Raw genomic sequence first — 27,448 nt, forward strand, 5'->3', positions numbered from 1 at the left:
GTAAAATGACATGATTTAAGACCAGTCTCTAAAATGGAGAAGATGTATATTAAAAGTCTTAGAAAGCATTATTAATAAATAATACATATGCAAATTTTAGCATATTCTCAAGACCAGAAGCAGATAACCTTTTATATTTGTGACTTTGTTGGTGATAATATTGGGGTTTGGCAAAGTGAGTAATTTTCTTTATCCTGGATCATACCAAGTAATATTATTTATAACGAGGAAAGCAAGATGAAAAACAAGGCTTCTTAGATATTATCTTCTAAACAAGAATTCCTAGATGCCATTCTCATGCCTTGCTATTTCACTCCTACATTTTCATCACATAGAATATCTATATTCTAATCTGTGAAATATTCTCCCTACCTTGATTCAGCCTCATCTTTCAAGTACATCCTGTGGGGGAAAAAACTTTCTATTCCTTTTCATTAGTTTCACAATATATATGAAATATAATTCTAGTCTCATATAATCATAGTCATGGCCTTCTTTTTCAGCTGACTCTATTGGCTCCCAAGCTCATTTAATTTGTAAGTTGTGTTTTCATCCTTCTCCAGGGTCTGCCCTGACTCTGTGTTTCAGCTACTGCCATAACTACTATGTGACCCATTCAGCTTCACACTGATGTTTCTTTAGTACTTTTGGCTTTCCTTGGAATTCCTTTCTTTTGGGCTCCATTGTTTTCAGATGATTGTTTTCATTGACAAGTATGCTCACACATTTATTATTCTACTAGAATTTCTCTGATCATGCCTTCCCTAGCCTTAGTCATTCATCCTTGTCCATGTGTCAGCATGTACACTTATGCTTGCATAATTGTTTTCACCAGATGACTCTTAGCTATAAGCAGGTCACTAATTTATTCTCCCTTTAAATTTAAAAGACTAGCCAAAGACAGAGGACAAATAAATAAATTATCTTTAATTTATGGTTTATGTAATATAGATAATAAAGCTTTATATCATGGAAATAGACTAGATGAGAGAAAAGTGTCATGTCTTGTGTCTTTCCATAGTTCTGTCATCAAAATTTATGAGTTATGAAAGAGCTCCATACTCCACACTGTTTTGCTTTCCTTAAATTGACAATAAAACAGTTGAGTGCTCTTTTAACTAAATATATATCATGATTTTAACCTTTGATTCAAACCATGACAATTTGCCAAAAACCTCTTTATCTTTTGAATTGGTGAACAGTCATATTTTTCAATTAATTCACACCATGCAAATTTTAGATATCTGAATAACAAGCTTGCTGGAATAGCTACATTTAATATCATATTGGAAAATGCTTATAATATTTTGTCAGTACGTTTCCCTGATAAAATCTTTACAGTGGCTTGGAGGGAAAAGTAAAATCTTTGTAACCTTTTCCTTTCAGGGTATTAGTAATATGTTACTAAGATTTGGCAAAAATTACAAGTTCATTTTATTGTGAGTTGAAATAAATCCTTGGCTACTAGGTTTGAATGGACTAGATTATCTTCTTCAACATTTTTGGAGGTTGACTTTTTCCCTCAAGTTCTATTTAGTGTATGATATGTATAGTTGAAAGGAAAATTATAAGTATTTTTCAAATAAACATATGAGAAATATTTACAACTTAGAGATGTTCTTAAGAGTATATTTGGGGGCTGTGTGATGAATGAAGATTAGAGAACAGAATGAGTAAAGGAGGGAAACCCTTGAGGGAGTTTTAGTATAATATTTTAAAAAGAAAACTATTTTTTAATTTGCATATTCATTTTTTACTGTTTTATGATTGCAACATAAATATAATACTTTAGTCAAATCTTAGCCCATTCCCTTTCCTTTAATTCTTCCTGTACCTCATCCACCAGTTTCCCCTCCCGAGTTCATAAACTTTATTTCTCTTTTGATGGATTAATATTTTATGTTTGTGAAATGAAAAATAGTTATATTTGTTTTCCTTTATTCTAATTTTAGAGCAATTTTAAAATTGAGATATAACGTTTACTTCAACAAGTTTAACAATATACATGAAATTTGTTGAGAAAAAGGAATTATGATCCATAGTCAGAAGAAACCTTGCGGATATCCCATTCTGGGAAAATGGAGACTAGAGTTCAGCTTGAAAATGTCAGGGGCCTGTGTGTAGACTGGATTTTTAGAGTGTTGAAATTTCAAATGTAATCCATCTGGAAATTGAAATCACTTTATTTATTTTTGGTATTGCATTTTGGGGGTATAAAATAATGTTATGGCCTATGAACATAAGGAGAAATATTTCAACCACATCTAGGAGCATATCTGTCACCTCAAATACTATTTCTTGTGGTGGGACGATTTGAATTTATTACCTTTGTAATTTAGAGATGTTGTTAGCAAATGATTCACTAGAAAAAATACTCAAAGAAGAAAGAAAATGTTTCTCTCTCTTTAAATTAAGCTTTGTGTCTTTTTGTCATTCCTACCCAAATGCGAACACTTATCCTGACCTCTGGTATTACTCTTATCTTTTCACTTCAATTAATTTTGGATTTCACATGTAAGCTATAATACACAGTTTGTGATTTACTTTTTCTGTTTTTCATTTAACTTAGCATTCACTTAACATTAATTCAATATTATGTTGTCATAAAAATTATTTGAAGTTGTGTATAATACACTACATCATTTCTTGTTCATTTATTCATTTATTAATAAATGTTCAAAGTGACTCCATATATAGTATGCTATGACAGCATTACAATATTTTAAATATACTGAGTTCAACTTCTCATGTAAATAACAGAAATTAAACTTTTAGATTTTATGGAATTTCTAAATTTAGGTGGTACTTACATCTCCTTAATTTAGGCATAATATTGGGAATCAAATGCAGAGCTTTGCACATATTAGATAAATACTGCGTTTCAAAACTACTAATCCCCTAACACTCATTTATAGTTTGTTGATGAACCTCCAAGTTTTTATAATGCTGTATTCATTTGCATTTCCATCAAAGTTTACAAAAGAAACTATTATTTTACAGAAAGAATGTATACACACAAGTATATTTTCTGTCACACATACACACAAGCATATTCTCTGTCACTCACACAATACATATTCACACATGTCCTTTCATATTCATTATGAGATTTAAAACATGAATCTTGAACCAGGGACTTTGAGATTTTCAACTGAGCTATTTCAGTGGTTCCTGCAGCTGGGAACCGAATTGAATTCCTGGAACCCAGTTACAAAGAGGAGTGATGACCAAGGGAATCAAGATCAGGCTGGTGAAACCCACAGAGGCAGCTGACCTAAACAAGAGGGAGCACTTGGACCCCAGACTGATGACTGAGGGGCCAGCATGGGACTGATCCAGACATCCATCCCACCAAACCTGGGTGACACAGAGGAGGTCTTGGGATTTGTGGAACCTTGGAGAGTAGAGCATCTGACATACAGATGGACTCTGGGAACCCATACCACATGGAGGAATGCTCTCTCAGCCTGGACACATGAGGGAGGACCTAGGCTCTGCCCGGGATGATGTGACAGACTCTGAAAATCCCTCATGGAAGCCCTTCCCCTCCCTGGGGAGGGGAGGAGCCATGGAGTGGGGGTGAAGTGTTGGGAGAATTGGGGGATGGGGGAGGAAGGGAGGGAGAGGGAACTGAGAGTGACATGCATAAAAAGTTAAAGAAAAAATATGGAAAAAATGGAACATGAATCTTAAAAACATGTTTTAATGAAAATTAAATTATAGAAAAAAATCCTGAGCATGGTACTGCCCAGAGTCATGAAGGACTGAGAAGAACAAAGAGGCCCACATGATGGGGGACATGATCTATCCCAGGCCCGTAGGATCAAACACAGGTCTTGTGGCACCAGAACTACTAAGGGTGATGTCTTGTATATATACTTACGTCCCAGAGAAAAATCCGTGTTAAGAGATACAATGAGCATCTTGAAGAAATACAGTAGTGAGAGCCATCTTCTAGTGATAAAGAAAGTTTAATTTCTTTTTTCCCTCAATATATGTTTTATTTAAATTAGAAATATGAATGCTTCACATATCCCTCCACCAGCCTCCCCATGCCCTCACCCCATCCTCACATCATTCCCCTTGGGGGGATCTCCAAAGTCTGTCATTTCATCCAGGGAAGGACCTAGGCCCTTTCCCATGTGTCCAGTCTGAGAGAGCATCCCTCTATATGGAATGGGCTCCCAAAGATCATTCATACATCATGGTAAACACTGATCTACTACCCAAGGTCCCAGTGATTTCTGTGGCCTCCTCACTGGCACTACATTCATGGAGTCACATTAATAGCCCCTCATTGAAGAAAGATCAGTTTCATTCCATTACAATCAAAAGCTTTCCCAGGGTGGAATTTCTATTTCCTATCATGGGTGACATCTGTATTATTAGAATAACATAGTTGTATGCTTTCTAAAATGCATGATTACTTTGTTAATAGTTGAGACATTGTGGTGTGTGTGTTTGTTCGTGTGAGAGAGAGAGAGAGCATGCATGTGTGTGTGTTTCACACATGTTTGAATGAGTCGCACAATACGTAAGTCTGAAAACTAAGTATAATGTAATTGCTCTGAGAAAAATCTTAGTGTGATAAACTCTCAATTAGTATTTCTTAATCTGGGGTATTTTTCTTATCAATTAGCAGTCACTTAGACTTCTAGATTTTTTTTAGCTAGCACGGTCTTGGTCCAATTATGTATTAAACCATAAAGTGTTGGCATATTTAACACTCTATAAGTCTGCAAATTCAAGGACAGTACCAGCAATTAAATACTCCATGTTTGTTCTTACATTACAATCTAGAATGTAGAAAACAATACAATTGTATATTATCTGTATTTGATTAATGTAGGTTAAGAAAGAAATTCAAAAATTATAGTGAAACACAAAATAGCACAATTACAATGCTCATAACTATTGACCAATTACGTTAATTCTTTCTTAGAAACCAAAACACAATAGACAATTCATAGAAATACGTTATTGTTTGGCTTCCTGGTCTGAAGTTATGATACATACTCTTAAAAGCCATGACGCACTTATTTAGTTTATGTATCTCTTTCTCCTATCCAAGTACTAACCAGGCCCGACCCTGCTTAGCTTCCGAGATCAGACGAGATCGGGCGCGTTCAGGGTGGTATGGCCGTAGACTTATGTATCTCTTTCTAAATCTGGTCCACTAATAGGGAACATAAAAGTTCCTACCTGTTATGTTTGTTCTACCTTGTCTCAACTTGACAAGAGCTAGATTCATATAGGAGGCAGACTTCTGAAAATGTCAGTAAGGGAGCCTCTAGATAAAGTCACTGATGTGAGACTACTCTCCCTAACTATGAAAGACACCATCCCATGTGCTGGGGTCTAAGGCCAAGTAAAAAATGAGAACTTGATCTGAGCACTCAATCTCTACTTGCTAGCTGTGGATGCTGTATAACCATCTCCTTCAAGATACTCCCACCATGTTGGAATAGACCTTCAAACTGTAAGACAAAATAAACACTCCCTGCTAAGTTGCTTTTGTTAGGTGTTTCCATGGTGATGAGAAAAGAAATTGCCACACAACCTCATGTGTTACTTTGTAAAATGCAGATACTATTACAGAAGACATTGAGGGCTTCCAGATGTTCCATATTAATAAGCAATAGCAATAAATAATGTTTTAATATGAGTGATAAGCAAAAAGCTCATGATATACATAAGGAAGTTCTGCTTCCTGCCCATTCTTCCACGGCAAGTATGAGAGTTTGGCATTAACATATAGATCAGAAAATGTTTTTCTACAGCAAAGTTCTGAAAACATGTGGTACAGATGTTTGACCTCCTATTAACATAGTTTAGCATGGGGGTAAAAGCCGGAGAACTTGGACATTAAACACCTCATCCTGCCTGCTTCTTGACCATCAGTTTAAAGTTGCCAGTGTTTGTAGAATTCACTTCCAAGACAAAGTAAATCCTCTATGTGAAGAGCCTAATATTGTGTTTGGAGGCAACTGTGAGATCTATGTGTTTGTGGCATCAGACAAGTAAGTTAGAGTTATGAAATACAGAAACCAAAATTAAGTTCTTGCTATAGGATCTAATCTACTTCCTCACTTCAGTCACTCACCAAATTCTCTAGGGGTAGTACACACACACACACACACACACACACACACAGAGAGAGAGAGAGAGAGAGAGAGAGAGAGAGAGAGAGAGAGAGAGGTGCACACACATACACACAGAAGCACACACAGGCACACACACAGGCACACACTCAGGAACACATACATAGAAAGCTTTGAATCCTTTTAATTTCTTGCCAAATTATAAGGATAAGATTTTTAACCCAAAGGAAATTGAGTAATACATGTTATCAGTAAATCTTTATAACCAAAAAGAAAAACAAGCAAACCAAAAGTAAAATCCTAATCTTAGTTACTCACGTGGACAGTGTCTTTATTTCAAGGAAAGTATTACCAGTTGTCCTAGAGTAATGAACTGCTTCTTAGCATTACAACAGAAGAAATCTACTTAGGATTAGTGTAGAGACCACTTACATGAATAAAATATTCTCAAAACTGTTTATCTATATTTAGTTTTATTTTATGAGTATATAATATACCATAAAATGAGTGTTCATTATGATATTTGTTGTAATTAAATGAAATAAATTTCATACATAAAGTAAACCATTTAAACAGAAGTTAGAAAGATATAGGAGGTATCTATATCCAAGGCTTACTGACATGCATTGACAAACATGTATACATTTGTAATGTATATTTTTATGTAAGTATATATTATTAGTTATCACAATGAAGTTAATTAACTTATCGACCATGTTCTTTAATTACCACTACTTTGCATGTGTTAAGTACTTATAAAGTCTACTTTGTGAAATATTTCAAGTGTGCAGTGGAGTGTCATGTGACACACATTGCTCTCTACAGATCCTTCATTTTACCCAACTGTAAGTTTGTACACTTTGATGCATACACCATTCCAACTGCACTTTCCTCTCCCTCCTCTACTCCCATTCCTTTCCCCTATCTCCCCTATGCCCCTTCCCCTCACTCCTCTCCTCTGTTTCTGTTCAGAAATAGACAGGCCTCCCATGGTTATCAGCAAATCAAGAAATATCATGCAATGCTAGTTGGATTTTATGATACACTTTAGGGGTGTTGGGGAAGAGGGAAACTTAGTTGAGAAAATGTCTCCACCGGATTGGCTTGTGAGCAAGCCTGTACAAAAGCAAGTCGTGAGGACCAGGCCAGTAAGAAGCAACCCTGCACTGCCTGTCGTTCAGTTCCTGCCTCCGGGTTTTTGTTCTGTTTGAATCCCTGCCAATACTGCCCTCAGTGATGCTGCTACATGGACGTGTTAGAAGCAAACTCTTCCCTCTCTAGTTGCTACTGGCCCACAGTAATTTATCACCACAATAGAAGTCCTGAAGTACCACGCAACCATTGATATGTAGGTAGATTCATTTCAATTTTGGATTTTGCCACGAGTGAACTTTGAGTTGTAGATAGTTCTTTAAAACCAGCATTTATTTATGTTACACATTCCTTGAAAAGTAGATTGATAAACTTCATGTCTCACATTTTGTCTCCAGTATTATACATCCCCTCCAATAAGTGTACAAGTATCCTTCTGTGATATCTTGTGTTATCTTGTCTTTCTCAACATGAAATTCTAAACAGGTACAACGGGGTCTCTCAGCCTTACACTGATTTAATTTCTTCTGATGGTAGCATCTTTTCCGTGGTTGTTGGCTATTAGAATGAGACATGTCTATTTGAATATTTTACTTTTTCAAATATTAGGTTATTATTTGTTTTCTTGCAAATGAATTGCCTCCTCTCTGTCAATGAAGTTATTCTACAAAGTGTCACTTTTGTCATTTTTTCTATATATAGATTGTTTAACTCAATGCAATTCTACTTGAAAGATTTCTCCTCTCTTATTTATGTTCTCATTGTCATATTCCAGGCAGCACTGCTTAGTTGTAATTCAACAACATTGTCCCCAAAGAATTTTCACAATGGTTATAACTATTTTATATTTCTACATGTTGTAATTGAGTATTTAATCCATTATCAGTTCAGTTTGGGGAATAAAATCTGACTAAAGGTGCAAATTTATTCTTCTCAAAGACATAATTCAATTTTCTCACCAATATTTTTCATAGAGATCTATTTCTCCACCTTGTCTTCTTTCCAAATTTGTCAGGATTTTTTTCTGAACAGTCTATTTTATTAGGAAGGTTCTGTGTTTTTCTTTGCTATGCCACACTTTTTCTCAATATAACTCTGTAGCATGTTTTAGAAAAAGCATGTTTCAAGGCCTCATGATCTACTAATTTTAATAAAGGTTTACTGGCCTTAGAGTATTGTGCAGTCGCATATGAATTTATTGATTGATTCCTGCTGATGTAACAAATGCCAGTAGAATTTTTAATTAATTTTCCTGACTTAGGAAGAACTATTAAGCGAAAGTGTTAATGTAAACCTACTTCTGAGTTTGGATACCAGATTGATGCTAAGACCTGTGTGTCTGGTGCCTCAGTCTTCAGTAGAAAGTCTGTGGTATCTGTAGGAAGAGACATAATACCTTGTACGGGGACAAGCCTTGAGGGTTTTGCCGGAGTCTGAGGCATTGAAGTTGACCTGAAACTGGATCTCACAGAGAAGGGAGTTTCATGATGTTTTCTGCACTGTTGTTTCTCTAATCCTTTCACCAAGTAGACAGTATCTCCCTCCATACTGTACTGCTTGATGTTGGGTGTGGATGTTATAAGTAATGCAGACTCTTTGTTCTATCCTCCTCAACCATTTTCTCCTCTTAGCTCCACACATAATTATTTGTCATGTGTTTCCTTGGGCTTTTGCTAAAGCATTTGTGTGAATGAGTATTTGTTTAAATTAATGTTTCTTGTATAAGCATAAACATTACAGTTCTATTTGTTTGTGTCTAAGTGTATGTATGTGCATGCTGTGTGTGTGTGTGTGTGTGTGTGTGTGTGTGTGTGTGTGTGTGTGTGTGTGTGGTTGTACCATGGCAGGCATATCAAAGGATAACTTAAAGGAATCATGTTTTTCCTTCTACAGTGTAGGCACTGGGGATTGAACCAAGGTTGCCAGGTTTTGTGTGACACTCCTTAACCTGTCCTTAACCTATTGAGCAGTTTTATTTCCTGGCCTCTCAGTAAGTGTCTCCATGAGAAAACTAAAGGTTGAAAAGTCCTATTTTGCCATGTTGCTGGTACTGTTATTCATTTTTATATAAATTAAAGATATTTAAAATTCAGTTGAAATGTACTTCCTACCAATGGAGTGAAAACACGATGAAAGGCTGTAGCAGGACTACTCTTTGTTACTTTAGCCCAAATACAAAAGAAACAAGTATTAATGAAGACTACTTCTATAATCACACATAGAAGTTAAACTTTCATCTTCTCTAAAATTTAGTTACTCTGCAATTTTGCAAGTTACTCAGTATTTATAATAATCGATTTCAATTAAATATATATATATATTATGTGTTTGTGAATGGATGAAAATGTTATAATTTTTAAACAATAATACATATTGTTTTGAATAGTGATATTTGAATCACCAACTTGGGGAGCAAAATAAGCTTTGTAAGATATGTCATGAGGATATTTCCTGAAGAATGTTGTTGATGTTTCTCCTATGAATATGGTTCAAGCAATGTTTATTAGATGCTCGTTCAGGTGGTGCAGAGGACTAGGCTTAAGGTGTTCACCAGATCTGAGATTATTTTTTATTTCTGATAGTGAGCAACTCCTAACATTTTCTAAGGATTTTCTCCTACCGGTAAGTTATGTCTCTTCTGAACATATATAAGGGAGGTAGACCCTGCTGTTAAATAAAGTCCCATGCCAGCTGTGACTTGGGCTGTGTGTAGAGCTGGTTCCACTGTTTACAGACTGGCAATGTTACCTGCTGCTTGAGTTCATCATTACCACAGTGACTAGTAGTAGCATTGGAACATAAACTGTCTGAGTGTTTTTTATCCTTCCCGATTCCATATGTAGAGAACAATACACGATTTCTTCTTTACAAAGAACATAATATAGTATATTTTATATTGTAGAGGTTTTCAAAATATGTATGTAAGCACTATAATCACAAGCTAGTTTTCATAAGGGGGCTTTTTGTGTGTGAGGTAGAAACCCAGTGCAATGGAAACTCCACAGAATTTTTGACAGTAACCCCAGCCAGGGGGACACAGAGCCTAACCTGGCCACATTTTCTCAAACCAGGCAAGTGGAAAAACTGGTACAATAACTCAGCCACAAAACCTTTGACCTACAGTGTGTCCTGCCTGCAGAGTGTTCTAATACCAGAATTGTCATCAAAGAGAGCAGAAAAACTTCATTCAGCAACTGATGGGAGCAGATGCAGAGTCTCACAGCCAATCATGAGACAGAGCTCTGGGAATCCTGCTGAGGAGGAGGAAGAAGGAATGGAGAAAACAGAAGCGTCAGGGGCACCACAAAATCATGGCTCATAGAATTGGCTGACTGGGACTCATGGGGACTCACAGGGATCAGGAAGCCTATAGGCGTCTGACATAGGTTCTCTTCATGTGTTATGGCTGAGTCATGTGATGTCCCTGTGGGATTTCTAACAGTGGGAGAAATGGCTGTCTCTGACTCTTTTGCCTGCTTGTAGGACCCTTTTCCTCCAAGTGGGCTTCCTGGTCCAGCCGTGATGTGATGGGCCTGGTCTTGTCATACATTGTTATACCTTGTATTTAGTTCATGTCCTTGGGAGGCCTGCTCTTTTAATGAGTAGAGTCAGAAGGAGAGGTAGATGGAGAGAGAAGAGGATATGGGGGAGAGAGTGAAGGAAAGGAAGGAGGGGAAACTGTGGTTGGTATGTAATATACAAGACAGGAATTAAGAAAAAGAAAGAAAATATGTTAATGTCATATTCATTTCTATGCCCTATTTCATAAAACATGTCCCTTTATTGACTTCTATGGCATGAGAATTGTCTGTGTAATGTTAATATGGAAATCAAGGACAGCAATAAAATAAATCAAACTCAGAATGATGAAAGAAGAAACTTGAGATGCTCCCTTAAAAAATAATATGACTTTTAAATCAACTCATGGTTGTCTGGCATTTCTACTGATTAATGCCAGGGTTCGCTGAGGCATTCTAATAGGGTAAACAAGGAAAAAAATGAATTTCTTGAAATAAGATATGGGCCAGTTTAAGATATCAATGCCCCAGCTATATCTCTTAATCACAAGTGTTTACAGCCTGAAGCAGGAATTACTTCCCTGTGAATTTTCTACAGTTAAAGACAATAGCCTCTCCCTCTGCACATCATCAACTTTCATTGCATTAAACACAGAGAAACAACGCCAAATCCTAGTCTTAATTACAAGCGCCCAATTATTGTTAGTTTTAATTAAATGGAATATTTTCTGAGTACATTTAGTTATGAAGGTGCCTGGAACAATGCCACTGGGAAACAATGCACCATACAGTATCAGCTATAAAGTGTCACGGTTGATAAGAAACTCACAGAAAGCCATTCAAAGGACTTCTGGGTTAACTTTTGCAGCTGTTCACTTTGAATCCATCAATCTTTATGGCAGCATATTTTAATAAATGTACTGTGGTTTATATTTAAAAGCACTGCGCTGTTTATAGCTAAAACAATTATGCTTCACTCTATCTCCTGAACTAGCCAAAGGGAGGCTGTCTACAGAATACAGAAACTACAAGTTTGTGATAGTAATTACTATAGTTTAAATGCAGAGCATTAGCCACCCTCCAAACTGTATCAGAGACCTCCTTGTCATGAGGCCAGCTTCACTGAATATGTATTAAGGCCCTTATGATTCACGTTAATAAATAAAAGAGAACTTGAAAGAAATAATGTATCTTGTACCCATCACACATTTCTCTAAAATCTGTCTTATCCAGCTTTTTGTCTGGACTTTCCTTATTTTGTTCTGTCTGGTCCTGACTCTAATCAATCGATGGGTTTGTTTTATGACAAGACACTTGGTTAGGAACCATAAAGTCATGCCAAAGTCCTCTACACCTTTAGCTTTCCCATATCCAGCTAAACAGAGACCTTGCCTCCTGTTTGCTCTCCTGCTCAGTGGTATCATACCTCTGCCCTTACCTCTAACTCATGTCTTCTGTGACAATGTACACTTTATCAACACAGACTCAGATGTGTCTCCTTTATTATCTGATGTTCTTTTTCATTTCACAGAAGTAAGACAAAGTTCCTCAGAGAAGTGCTCTTCATGCTTCTAGAACTGTGTGCATCTTCAATTGCTTCCTCTGCTTCGGTGCCTCATCAAATACTCATTATTTGCTTCAAATTGTTCCTGTCTCCAGTTCATTAAAAGCCTATCTTTCTTTGTGTGTTTCCTGGTGCCTTTCACATGACAATACTGTGTCAGTAACTGCATTCATTATTTTACCACTTGTTTCTTTGCCTTCTTCTTTCCTGATCTCAGGCAAAACAAAGACCCAATCACATATTTGTGAAGCTGGCTCTGATCTTCTTTGGTTCATTTTTGATTGAGAAATTAGCTGTCAGTTAGGAAGCCTGGGTTATGATTCTTGTTTGGTATTGATTTACACTGGTTTTTAATGGAATTCAAATTTCTAAAATATCAATAAAATGAACACTGAGGGAAACATGGCTTTCTAGCTTTGACAATCCCTGTATACTTTCGAAGCATGGGCAAGAATAGAGTCTATGAAGCCTTCACACGGCAGAGTGCACATTTCTTGTTTCACTCAGATGCTCAGGTGTACATCTATGACTTCCCAATTCTCAAGTGGTTGTACTGATACAAAGACCACCATGAGTTTGTGTCTTTAGCTAGATGTTGAATATGATATTTCATTGAATAACACATGAGAAAAAAATGTTGATTCAAACTTTAAGAGAAAATATGACTTTGACCACTGGTGCACTTTCAGTATGCAAGAATGAGGTCAATAAAACTCAGATTACAAATGAAGATATGTAATCTGTTGAATATTTAGTGGATTTAACGATGTCAACATGAATAGGAAGTAAAATACTATGCCTATAAAATATTGACAAATTTGCAAGCATGATACAAAAAATACTTCAAAATACAACAAGGCAGTTGTTGTGACTGATTTTTTTTACTGGGTATTGAAGTAAATCAGAAACTTTTCATATCTAAAAAACCAATTTGACAGATTTGTTTTTTATGCTATTAATTTTAAGATTAAGGAAGCCATCAGCAAAATTGATGTCTGTGATTTGAACATGTTTAGAGAAGATTACAAAAAAATGTTTGTTATAGTGTATTCTGCAAAATGATATTCATGCATACCAACTGACTTTTGAGGTTACTATTATTTCAGTAGTCACTCATCAGCCTAATATATACAACGTCTAACATAGTGTACACATCTAAAAATTAATATTGATATATTTATCACTATCCAGGAGATTATGCACAAGTAGAGACATGAACTTGAATAACAGAAGTAATTCGTCTAGCCATCCTGATGGGGTGAGATGGACTTTTAATGGAGTTTTGATTGCTGTTTCCTAAAGACTGCAATTTTTATGTATATCTTAGCCATTTGTACTTGTTCAATTGAATAGTGTCTGTTAGGTTTGTCTGTTTACTTACATGATTATAAATACACACACACAAAATTCATACATTCTGGATTTTAACCACTGACAAGTATTTCTGTCCATCCTATATGGTATATCATCACTTGACTGTTTGTTTTGCCATTTGGACACTATCATAGCCCACATATGGCAGACATCTGTTGGGTCTAGCCTGCTTGTCCTGTCCACACCTAAAAGGGGGAGTGTAGATTAAGAAATGTCAGGTAGCTGGTCAATGGTGGTGCAGAAGCAGGCAAATTTCTGTGAGGTCATGGCTAGCCTGGTCTACAGAGCAAGTTCCAGGACAGGCTCCAAAACTACATAGAGAAACCCTGCTCTCAAAATAAAACCAACAAAAACTGCCAGATAGAATAATTAATGATAGAAAAGAAAAGACAGAGACACAGGATAGAGATTAAGATTAAGTCACATTGTTAAATCTATAAAATGTATAATAGTAGTTCATGTTTTCTCAATAACTAATATTGTTTTATTTCAAAAATTTAAAATATAGCAGACTCATTAGGAATATTTTAACAGTTTTGGGATTGTGTGTGTAGACTCAATGTATTCCAGATACTTGCATCCACAGCACTTTTCTCAATTTGGATAATGTATGTATTATAGGCTTACTGGAAATATATGAATGATTGCATCTGAATTTTGACACTACACTGTTAATTGCTCAAGAGGAGGGATATTTGTTTATCCATCCCAGTTTGTCCACATTCTTCCAAGGATGTCGAGATTGTTTATTTCCAAATGATATATAAAGTTGTTTCCTAGATACTCCAACGAAGCAAAAATAATTAAATAACCCAAAAAGATGCAGAATGACATGTAACTCCAAGTCATAGAAGCTGTGTATTACAAGTAGTCCTGGAAGAAACAACGTCATTACATCCACAGCATAGAAGGGGGGAATTGAAGCTGACTGAGAATAATGTAAATGATGGGTATGAACCAATACTCAAAATAAAATGATAAAGACAAAGCTATCTGTATACATAATGAGATATATCAAAAAATTTGATATTTGTGACATTCATTAGAAGAAAATACACCAATAAAACATTGTAAAAACTATATACAAGTGAACAAATCTATAATTTAAAAAATCTATTGTTAGTTTGTATTAAGAAGCATAACTATTAAAACAATTTTCTTCAATGTGTGCTATGCCTTAAGTTTATTTCACCCTATTTCAAGAAGTTTTTCATGATTAAGATCAGATTTGATTCCAGGTTCAAGAAATTGCACATTATATTTTGTATCTGTAGTCTAAAATATGATGAATGTAAATTTACATGTTTCTGTGCCTGAATCCTGTACTCATTTAAACCTAAATAGTTGCCCAAATAGTGCCAAGTCCCCCAAACGTTATACTACATGATGTGAGTTCTACTTACTGTCTTTCCTAGTCTCAATAGAGAGGGATTTTGACAGAAGTATATATTTTCATGTCCAATGTGATTAATTAGATTATTGCTTATAGCTTGATTTTTATCATCCTTTATAGTTTATTTATTACAGTTTTCATTCTCCATTTGCTTTAGTAGTTTAGCGTCTTTGCCCCAGGTCACATATTTCAGCATTTGTATAAGCGGAAGGCCATGAATAACTTAACGATCTTAAATTTTGCGATATCAACACAGCAACTTTTCTAGATGTTGCTTAAGAAAGGTGACATTCTTAGACAACTCAATTTATCATCCCGTTGTGGGAAGGCATTGCAATTAGGTTAAGTTTTTGTGTTTGTTGCCACGCTTTGGATTTCACCTAACATCCCCTTCACTCCTGTGAGCAGAGAAGGACTAACACCCACAGTGGAGGTCAACACTCTACTTCACCTTTGAAGGACTGTCTAAAGCTTTGTAACCAAAGGAAGACATTGCAGACTGTGTGGAGGAGGGGTGGCCAGTAAAGCAAATTTCTTTCAGAAAAAGCAAACCTCAGTAATGCAGAAAATAAACCTTTTCACTTACAGACAAAAGTTGTGGCAGCTAGATAAGGGGTGGTGTGGGCACAAGTATTTTTGTCTCCTTTCCATTTGGTATAATAAAATGCCAGACAAAAATAGAAGCTTAGAGGAAAAAGATTTATTGTATATAAAAAACCCAGACTTTATTTATTTCATGGAAGGCAAGGAATGTACTTGAAGCAGTTAGCCTCATACACAGTCAAAAGCAAAAGGAGAATAAATCCACTTATGTGTATTCATGCTTGACATCCTGTCTACTCTTATACCATTTAGAATCCTAGGCCAAGGTAAAGAATTGTACCGCCCCAGGTGGGTTAGGTCATGCCTTACTGAGTGACCCCATAGTCCAGGCAATTCTATATGGATATGCTGGAAAGTCAACCCTACTGAGACTCTTCCTGGGTGACTTTATGCTGTATCAAGAGCACCATTAATACTATTTGAATAGGTTCTCAGTTGCAGAACTGAATTCATATACTGAAGTGATATTTTCCAAATTATTTAATTTTTGCGAACTCAAAAATCTTCACTAGATAGAAAGCTATAATTGCATGACTCATTTACAATACATATTAGGAAAATATAAATGAACAGACCAAACACAATGTTTACAAATGTTTATATTTTTATTATTACTATTATTATTATAGTGAATACTATTGTAATAATGCATAACATACTATAGTTAAACACTAATTACTAAATTATTTTGAGAATTCAGTTTAATTAGCAGTTTAGTATAACCCCTGCTACAATGTTGAAATTATTATTCAAAATAAGAGTAAATATCTAGAGACTGACTTTTTTTAATCTTCACAGGTAATAGTATATATCTCACCATTCTTTATGTACTGTTCTCAATTTTTTTGTAGTACCTAGTGATTTCATTTTTACTGCAAATTTTTGAAATAAGACAATGTCAAGCTTAAGACAGACTAAATTTGTCTTTTTAGGAAGGCTAAGTGGGATTTCAAAGAAGAAATTTGTATGGCATATTGTCTTGTCCTTTGTTATAGGCATGGGGTTCACTATAAAACACTTGCTAACAATGTGGAAGTATGTTTTACTAGATTAATAAAACTTTAAATGTATTTGTAGTCAGATTTCCCAAGCACTGTCTCTTAGATTTTTAAAAACCATACTGTCATTAGCATACCATTAGTCATCTCATTATGTGAGCATTTACTAATTGTCTGCTTGAACTCCTTATGGTATGAGACACACAATGAAAATGTGTGATTACCTTTGGTAGAGTGAAGCCACTGACAAACCATGGGGGAGTGCTGATAAGAATGTTATTGTTCTAACAGTCTGTGTTCCATCAAGTAGATTTGTCATTTCCTTTTATTGCCATGACTCACTCTTGGAACATGGCAATGATGATCTGGCTCATTTTAGTGTAGGTTTGAGGATGGCTTGTATTGGTTTGCAGAAGGTGTCTGCTGCACAGTCAAGGAAATTTCCAGATGGTTTTAAAAATATTTGTCATCTTGAAATATTTATAATTCATCACCTAAATAGTACTTCTGTGTCTCCATTTCCCAAAGATATTATTATTTAATGATGACTGACAAACATTATTCACTTCTGCAATTTTAATACTTAGCAAAGGTGAAAGTTACTAAATCCTAAATTTAATAAAAATGGAATAGATATAAAAACAACAGTAATTAAGAAATATGTCCATTGATTTTTTAGCTACTACCAAATGCAATTAAGATACAAATGAGTATATGATAGACAATTGAGCAGTACAGGTTTGTATTACATGGTCCATGTATATGTGGATATTTCTGGAGGCTTACCCCAATTTGCAAAAAGCTCTCAGATGAAGCATGAAACATAGAAATATTGAGGACAATAATAAAATGTTACAAATGCATAAGCTGTACATCGATTTGAGACTTCATTGCTACTCACTGATAAAACAAACATAAATCTGTTATTAAAAGTTAAAATTTATATTAACACAGACTGTACACAGAGTTATTCATAGTTGAGAAAACTATAACCACATGCAAAGATTCAGTAGTCAATCATCCTGAGGGAATTTAACTATGACACATACATAGATTGCCACTGTAATCATGTCATGGCCACCTTGTGTCTCTATTGGAGTAAACTGAGATGTAGATGAGAATCTTCTTGAAATGACCTGGGATATTGACTATATCTGTGAGCAATTCTTTTCTGTGATAAACTGATTATCCCAGTAAAAAGTGATCTCTCAAAATCTGAATGGAGTTTCCACTATGTATGTATATGCATTTATATGCTGTATAGGTATATATTTCATTGTACATAAGTATATATATATATATATGTCTTATACAATTAATGTAAACTTAATATTTAATCTCTAATTAGACTTCCATTAACAGCAACTTATTATTGATTAAGGTTTTGGACCATCAAAAGTTATAGTCAGACTTTAGAATTTACAGAGAGGACCTAGTGTTCAAGTGCTACTTTTTAAAAAAAATTTTGGCAAGATTCAAGTGACAGAAATTAAAGCAATGTTGGAACTACCCTGGTCTGACAAAAATTCCTCTTAAATATTCAAACATTTTCTACATTCATAAGCAGAAAAGCAAGTATACTTTCTAACAAGGGGCAGGTTACCAAACTTTGATTCTAATGAGTTCAAATTGCTATGCAGTATATATGAAAACACAGTTTGCAAGAGAGTTGAAAGGCCCAGAAAAGGAATTTTGGCATGTATTCATCTTATGTCTGTCTCTGTCTCATAAAGTGAACCTGTATCAGATGTCAGATATTTTGACACTCTTTTCCATTCTCACCTGCCCATCTTTCTCTGGTCTTTTTTTTCAGTATTCTTTGAATTTTGATTTTGTATGTATATAAATGATTTTCTATGTCTGTATAAAATCTTGGATTTACAACTACTACAAAACATGAAATTTTGAATCTGATTAATTTCGCTTAAAATTTAGTTTCTTTTTTGTTTGATTTGCTTTTTTGTTTTATCTTGAGACAGGTGTTTTTGGTGTATCCCTATTTGTCCTAGAGCCAGCTCTGTAGATGAGGCTAGCCTTGAACTTACAGAGATTTGTCTACCTTCTCCTCCCAAGTACTGGGATTAAAGGTGTGCACCACCACTACCAGATCCTATTTTATTCTTAATTGCTAAAGAGTAATCCATTTTATATACAATGAACCACATTGTCTTTATTTGCTCATCGGTCCATGACCTCACCTGGTTACATAGTTGTATGCTGGGAAGGATGTTGGAATAAATATGTATAATGTACAAGAAACTTTGTGGTGCATTGACTTATAGGCCCTTCAATATTTAATCAGAAGTACTACTGGTGGGTCATATGGTATTTTCACTTTTTGGCCTTTAAAGTGATTCCAAACTAATTTCCATAATGGTTAGGAGAATGAATTAGCAGTGCATAATGATTCTTTCCCCCATGGACAAAGAAAATGTGGTACATTTATACAATGGAGTACTACTCTGCAGTAAAAAAAATTAAAATCTGACATTTGCAAACAAATGGATAGAATTAGAAGAAACCGTGCTGAGTGAGGTAACCCAAACACAGAACAACAAACAAATGCGGTATACTCACTCATAAGTGGATATTGGACATAGAGCAAAGGATAATCAGCCTACAATCCACATCCCCAGAGAAACTAAGAAGTGAGGAGGACCCTAAGAGAGGCAAGCATGGAACCCCTGAGAAATGGAAAGGGACAAGATCTCCTGAGCAAATTGGGAGCACAGTGGAGGAGGTATGGAGGTAGGATAAAGAAGAGGGGAGGAGGGGAGGGGGAGGAGAGCATGGGGGTTAGGAAGATCAAGTTGGGGAAGAACAGAGAAGAAGAGCAAGGAAAGAGATACCTTGATAGGAGGCAACCTTTCTGGGCTTAACAAGAAACATGGCACTAGGGAAATCCCCAGGAATCCACAAGAATGGTCCCAACTAAGAATCCAAGCAATAGTGGAAAGGCTACCTTAAATTCCCTATAATGAGATTGATGACTGCTTTAAATGCCATCATCCAGTAGTAGCTGATAGAAGCAGAAGTAGAGATTCACAGCTAAGCACTGAGCCAAACTCCTGGAATCCAGTTGTAGAAAGGGACAATGATGACCAAAGAGAGGGACCATGATGAGGAAACCCAAAGAAACAGCTTATTTGAGCTTGTGGGAGTTCATGAATGCTAGACTATCAGCTGGGGAACCTACATAAGACCTAACCTGAATGTGGGTGTCTGCTGGAGGGCTTGGGCAGACTATGGAGCCTCTGGAAGTAGAACCATTATTTATACCTGGTGCATGAATGGGCTTGTGGAGCCCATTCCTTATGGAGAGATACTCTGTCAGCCTAGGGGAGGGCCTAGGTCCTGCCCCAATGATGTGACAGACTTAGATGATCCCCAATTGGAAGTCTCACCCTCTCTGATGGTAGTGGGATGGAGAGATGGTTTGGGGAGGGAGATGAAGGGAGGGAGAAGAAACTAGGATTTGTATGTAAAGCAAGATTGTTTTTAATTTAAACAAAAATTTAATTAAAAAATAAAGTACGAAAAAGTATTCCCTCTCCCAACATCTCCCAAGCTGCTGTTATTTCTTTTCTTTAAAATATTCATTTAAACTGAAGTAGGAAGATATTGCAGTGGTGTTTTAGTTTGCATTTCCCTGATGGATAAGATTTTGAATGTGTTTTTTTAATTTTCTTTTTGGCCATTTGTATATCTCCTTTTGAGCATATTCTATTTATTTCATTTGCCCATTTAATATTAGGTTGCTATTTCAATTTCTGTGTTCTTTAAATATGACAGACATCAATCTTCCATCAGATTTAAGCAGGATACATTTTCTCCTGTTATGCGGAGAGTATAAGCATTCTGTTGCTTATTGATACTTAAAAACTTTATGCAGTTATAAGTGTTAATTCCTGGTGTTGTTGCTACAGCTCTCAGAGTTCTTTTCATAAAGGCATTACCCATGTTTTTATGTTGAAGGATTTCTCCTTTGTTTTCTTTCTATCAGTTTCAGACCTTGTTTTAACTATTGTTTACTCTTAGAATTGAATTTTGTAAGAGCCAGAGAGAAATATACTGTCATTCTTCAACATGTTCAATTTTCCCAATATCTTTTGTTGGTAGAGACTGTATTTATTACAATGTACATTTTATTTTTCATCCTATTAAAAATTCAGGTGACTCTAGCTAGATGGGTTTATCTTTGGATCCCGTATTCTTCTCTACTAATTTATTTGTCTATTTCTGTGCTATTACCACTTGCTTTTTTTTTGTTGTTGCGGCTGCTGTTATTACTATGACCCTGTAGTATATGGCAAAATTAGGTATTGTGAACCTTTACCAATATTCTTTTGACTATTGGAGACTTTTGTGTTTCCATATAAATATTAAGGCTTTTTGTTTCATTTTTGCTTTCATTAAAAATAGATTGTATTAGTCTTTTCCAAGTTCCTCCCTGTACCCCATCCCCTCAGGATCCTTTAGAAAACAAATGAGTATCTACGGGATAATAAAATAAGTTAAAACAGAAGCAAATAAATCAGAATAGTACTAGACAAACAGTAGAAACTGCTAAGAAAAAGCAAGAGAAACAGAAATAGATTCAGACGCACACATTCAAAGACACAGGAATATCTTAAAAACACAAAAACAGGAGTTGTAATACATATGCAATATATATGTAATTAAAAAAACAAATAACTAAAAAAAACAAAAGGAACAAACAAACCAATAACAGTAAAAGCCCTGCCATGATATTGCCAGTAAAAGAACTTCTAAGGATACTGTTGAGTTCATTTTGTGTTGGTTATCTACTACTGGGCAAGCAGCCTTCTCTTAAGAGTGGTTTGTTTTCCCAGTGATATTCCCTTGGAGAAAACTCAGTTTTTTTGCAAGTGTTTATCAGTTAGAGATTGCTTTTGAGTTAGGAATGGGGCTTGTGTCCATTGTCAGGGGCCCAAATATGATATTTCCTTGTAGGCCTCAACTCAATTCCATGAGCTTGAATCACCTATTATCTTTTAGATGTTGGCTGGTTACCTGAGGATGGCCTGGCCACAGTTGAGAATGACTTCTAGTTTGCTTAACAACAGACCTAGGCCCTATACCGATCATGGGGGCTAGTTGGACATGCCTGGGGACCAGTGAGACATACTGAATACTAGGGAGATGTGAATTACGAGAGGTCTAAGGGTTCGTGTATGTGTATTCTAGGATCATCTCTAGGGTTAAAGGACGTGTTTCCTAATCAGTGCTACATACATAATAGATGTCTTCTGGCAGTACCTCTGCATTCAGAAAGCTATTTAAGAGGATGTTTGAATTAACCCGTGTCTTCAGTATGGACTCAGAGCCCTCCTGAAATGACAAGATTTCTCCATCTCGTTCTTAACCTCGTTGGGTAGCTAAGTCATCACTGATCTACACTACCCCACTCAGGGTCAAACCCAGGGCTGTTTGGCTGGTTCTGAACATAGCCCCCAGGATAGATGACCCTGTAGCATAGGACTGATAGAGACCGGGCCCTGTCAGTCCATTTATTCTCTCAGCTCTAGGACCTCATCTGGTCCAGACCCGTACAAATTCTGTGCATCCTGCCTATCTGTGAGTTAATAAGTGAAGTGGTCCTGCTGTGTTTAGAAGGCCTTATTGACTTGGTTTCCTCTATCCTCTCTAGCTCTTACACTTTCTACACCCTATTCTGAAGAGTAGCCTGAGCCCTAAGGCCTGAGCTTTTCAAGGTGTCTCACTCTCTACACATTGTCTGGTGTGGGTGTTTGTTCTCATCTGCTGCAGGAGGAAGCTTCTTTACGTGGGTTCCAGCTAGATTTCCCCATGTTCAGTGCATCCAGTCAAACCAATGCCACAGAGCAGAATGTCACCTTACAGAACACTGAAGAATTGCTCAGTATTGGTTCAAAGTTTTCTTTCTAGCTAGAAGTGTTCAATAGGCCAGGACTTAGAGTATTCTCTACTGAAATTTGCTCTGAGTTTACAAATTAATCTAAGGATAGACTTTCACTATAGAGCTTGGAGCCACCTTGATGTCAACTCTCTCTCTCTCTCTCTCTCTCTCTCTCTCTCTCTCTCTCTCTCTCTCTCCTTCTAAAATTATCTGTTGCTAAATGTACAAAGTGAATTTTCTGAGAATTATTACATGCTTTGGTCATGGTCTTCAGTTTCTGCAAGTACTTACCCTGGCAGTGGGTTGAGCCCAGAGACCCTGTATCTCTGCCCTCCAGGACAAACTCTCAATTCTCGTTGATTATGTCCTTCCTTCCCTCCCTTCCTCTTTTCCTCTTCCCTCCCTTTCTTCCTTCCCTCCCTCACTTCCTTTCCCTACTAAAATTCAGCTTTGGTTATTACATACTTCATAGGATATCATCTTAGAATATGGTCTCCACTTTCATCTGGTTTCTTTTTCAGGCAATTGAGTATTTCTGTATATGTACACTATTTATGTTCATTTCTTAGTTTTAAACTTTTCAACTCTCTGAATATGTTTATGGGTTTATAGTTTGGTTTTTCTTTGTAGTGTTTTAGGCAGCCATTTTCATAGATGTAAGATAAAATTACATGTACCTAATTTCTTCCAGAAATTCTTGAAGACTGTTTATGAGTGTTGTCTATCATCTTCCAAATGCACCACTCTTTTCATTTTAGGAAAATTTCCTTGGAGAATACAAAGAAAGGGTTGTGCATTCCATGTAGTTTTACCCATTACTGTAGCTTGATGGACTTCCTCTAATTTTCTGTCCTTGTGAAAGGAACTTTGGCTTTATTATTACATAAGAAAGTCTGAACAATGTGCAATAGCACTCATGATCACAAAAGGCATTATAACAGTTATAAAGAAAGGCATAGGCACAAAGGGCCAATCTTGCCGTGGCATCCCCCTTATCCAGGCATTGAATCAACAGGATCACTCACATTTAATGCAGCCCATGCTTTTCCGGGCATATGGAATCATGCGTTTCAAAAGGTGCTTATGTTCCCACAACCTATGTCTTTGTATTGTGCTTCAAAACAGCACAGGAAAGCCATTAGCTTCTTGGTTATCATCTCTGAAAAAGATATTTTGGCTTTAGTATTTTTGTGTTATCTTACCAGTCAGCACCCCTCATCCTCCATGCTACTGGAATGTAAAGGGGGAGTGGATTACTCAATAGTATTAAATTATATTTTTAAATACTACTGAAATTCTTCTGTTACAAACCATTAAATTTGGATCTATCAGTGCTTGGTTTATCATTTTTATAAAACTGAGTAGGACACATTTCTTGAGAATTTTGTGAAATCATTTCAGTTGTGATTTTTCACAATGAAAGCTGTCAGAGCACTATTCTGATGGATGAATAAGTGGCATCGCATTTGTCAAAACTATGACTTTATTGCATTTATCTCCTCGCTGTGCTCCTATCACCAAGTCACACTTTCTAACTTGACAGACACCTGGAGTCCTGCTGCTGAACTCAGTGGTTCTGCTTGTCAAGTTTTCTTCACTCTGGATGCTTTCCTTGCTGTGTCTAATTCCAGTAACTAGAAGATCACACACACACACACACACACACACACACACACACACATTAAGATAACTCACATTGAATAATAAAGTGCATTAGGTGGAATTCTATTTGAACTTCTATTGAAATCAATTTTAAGAGTGTTATTTTAAAAGCTGTTTGTGGTGCATGCTTTTAATATTAGACTTTCTAGTCAGAGGCAGGTGGATCTTTGTGAGTTTGCTGTGAACCTGCTCTACATAGTAAACTCCAGGATAGCCAGAGCTATGTATTAAGTCTCTCTCTCTCTCCCTCTCTCTCTCTCTCTCTCTCTCTCTCTCTCTCTCTCTCTCTCTCTCTCTCTCTCTCTCTCTGTCTCTCTCTCTGTCTCTCTGTCTGTCTCTGTCTCTGTCTCTCTCTCACACACACACAGAGGGGAGAGAGACAGAGAGAGAGAGAGAGTTTGCTTTTGAACTTTGCTACTGAGATCAAAGAGTTTTGTGAAGAAGTTGTTGGTTTTAGCTGAGGTTATAACCTTTTTGTTGTACTTTTGTTTTTTATTGTGTTCTTGCTCTAGGTATTGTTTCCCTCTTAAAGAAATTCACTTTCACTACTTCCTCCCACGCCATACCATACACATTCACTGCAAAACTGGATGCTCTTAGTGACTCAAATAAATAAATAAAGAAACAAATAAATAAATAGAGCCCAAAGCCTATGAACTAATACTTTTGTGTCAAAGGCAGTGATATGAGAATTGAAGGTAGAAGTTGAACCTCCAACATAATTGGATGTTGGCTGGACTCTGTTATTAGCCCTGTCACAGACAAGAGAACATGAGTAACAGGTGCTGTCTGTGCTGAAATTCTATTTTCCACTTATTGTTCAATTTCAGACTAAGATGTGACTTTAACCTCTTTTTACCTTTTCACTTCGTTTTCACGCTATAAACTTGACTTCACTTAAAATGTGATTATTTTCTTAAAACTGCCATTAACCCACAAATTTTATGCAACATTCTGAGCCCCAACTCCCAAAATATGTGGCATTTTTTAATTTTTTTTATTTTATTATTTTTTAAATTTTAAATAGCTTGTTTTACATGAGAAGTAAAAAATATGACATTACCTACTTATTGGAGAAACAAAGCTTGTAGAAATAATACAAAGATGATGATGAAGAAGATAGATATATAGATAGATAGATAGATAGATGACTGAAAGATACATGTATTTACAATGTTGACTTACACTGATTTTGATGTGGATGCCAGCTTTCTGGAGAGACTGAGAAGCTGGTATCTTATCAGTCCACAAGGCGAGATGCACTATGTATAAAGGAATGGTAGAAATGAGGTCATGTGCTATTTGATAAGATGAATATGTGACCCCAGGAATTCTCTCTCCTGTGGGGCAGAATGAAGATAGAAGCAGCAAACTGCCAAAGGCAGTTTCTCTGGTTTCTTGGTTGTAAGGGAAATGCTGATGTTGCTACAAACATTAAATATGGAATAAAACAAGAGGTATGATGAGTGTTTGGAAGTAAAATCACTAGAGTAGTAGCAGAATGGATTGGAGAAAAATTACATGTGTCTTCTTCAAGTTATGACGCAGCAGTAGAAGAAGATACAAGCTTAGGGTAAGCTATGATTAACAAGAGCCCAATGATGCAGGGAAAAATTCTTCTTCTGTTTCCAAGCCCTGAAATCTTAAATGGAAGATCTTAATACATGACCAAAGTAGAATAAGTCTCTGTAGAAATAATAAAAATCACACCAACCAGCTTTCTGAGGAACAGGTAGCAAAATCTATTTCTTGAAATTGGTTGATTACTAAATGTCAAAATGAAGCTGAATCTTACTAGGGTGTTATATATTTTTCTCAATGGGGTGATGAAATACCTGACAAATGAAGTAGAATAACTGGTTCACATTTGGTCTGGGATACACAGTGCGTCACATCAAGGAACTAATAGAGGAAGGGATTTGAGGAGACAGGTCACATTACATGCAGTGTCAGGAAACAGAGATCAATACTGGAGCTCAGCTGGCTCTTTTCCTTTAACGTAGTCCCATTCCTCGCTGATGAAAAAAGTACTGTTATCATTCAGCGTGGGTCTTCCCTGCTCAGCTAAACCTCTACTGAAACACTCTCAAGGACAGCTTATCCAGAAGTATGTCTCATAGGCGGTACTCCAGCAAGATGAAAATCAAGAATAATCAGAATACTAGGTCCTGAAACTAACTAGACCCCTCAGCAAATAGCTGTTAGTGGAAGACTGAAAAGACAAAGGCCAAGAAACAGATTTTGCAAGCCCAGCCAGTGTCATAGTCACAGAGGTGATAACAGAGTTGAAAGAACTAGTTGATCAAGGAAGAACACGGACACTCAGCCTAAAGACACAAGCAGGCCCACATGTATGTATACATATTAGTAGGGTGTTTGGTGATCTTTAAACATATGCACATAATGTGTCATGGTCAAGTCAAAATAGCTCAACTACCACATCAAACATCTTTTTTTGTGGAAAATTAATTGTTTGTCTGGTTATATTGATGCATATCATAAACCACTGCTAAGTATAGTCATCCTACTCAGCACTAGAACATTTAATATCTGAAAAGCCTTAAGTAAATTGCGTCCTATCAGGCACACTGCAGGGAGAACAGGTACAAAGGAAATGTCATTGTCTGCCTTCTAAACCTGTAGTCATTGTCTCTGCCTTCTGAACCTGTAGTCTAATTATTAGATACTAAGAGGAGAGGCACACAAGCTTAGATGGGGCTGGGAAGGGATAGGAAGGAACAGGTGCTAACATGTCTCTGAAGGTAGCCATAAGAGCATGAGCTGTTCATATCCAGTTAATAAAGACAAGTGATTTTTCTTGTCAATGGAGCCAATGTAATACTGTCCCTATGTCTTAATCTTGTGCTGTCAGCTTTTCAGATTAAATCTTCTTGATGACTTCTAAACAGTGAGAAATGTGTTGCCTGCATTTGAGAGTGAAAGCTTTACCTGGGAGATCAGGTCACGTGATCCTAATGATGGGAGAATAAATAAGTGTATTGTTACAATAAATAATCTAGTTAGCGCATACACTGATATTGTGAGTGGAATGAAGCATCGAGGCATTTGTCAATACTCCGCTAAAGAAAAGGAGGGAAGAGGTGTAGTCTAATTAGTGGGGGTGGTTAGCTTTCAGCACAATGGCTTAGCAATGCTAAAGAGATAATAATATAACAACTCTAGTCATCTGATATGATTATCTTCTTGCAGGTGGTCACTTACTCTTATCAACTGGTAGCAACTG

At 36.3% G+C, this 27,448-nt stretch overlaps 1 protein-coding gene across 1 annotated transcript in view; it reads left to right on the plus strand.

Annotated features, from left to right (window-relative positions):
- Znf804b (zinc finger protein 804B) overlaps window positions 1–27,448 on the plus strand; it is a 482,235-nt gene that overhangs the window by 224,247 nt on the left and 230,540 nt on the right. The gene's annotated exons all lie outside the window — the stretch shown is intronic.

The sequence above is a fragment of the Mesocricetus auratus genome, unplaced genomic scaffold (genome assembly GCF_017639785.1).
Source record: "Mesocricetus auratus isolate SY011 unplaced genomic scaffold, BCM_Maur_2.0 Super-Scaffold_100051, whole genome shotgun sequence".
Lineage (NCBI taxonomy): Eukaryota > Metazoa > Chordata > Mammalia > Rodentia > Cricetidae > Mesocricetus > Mesocricetus auratus.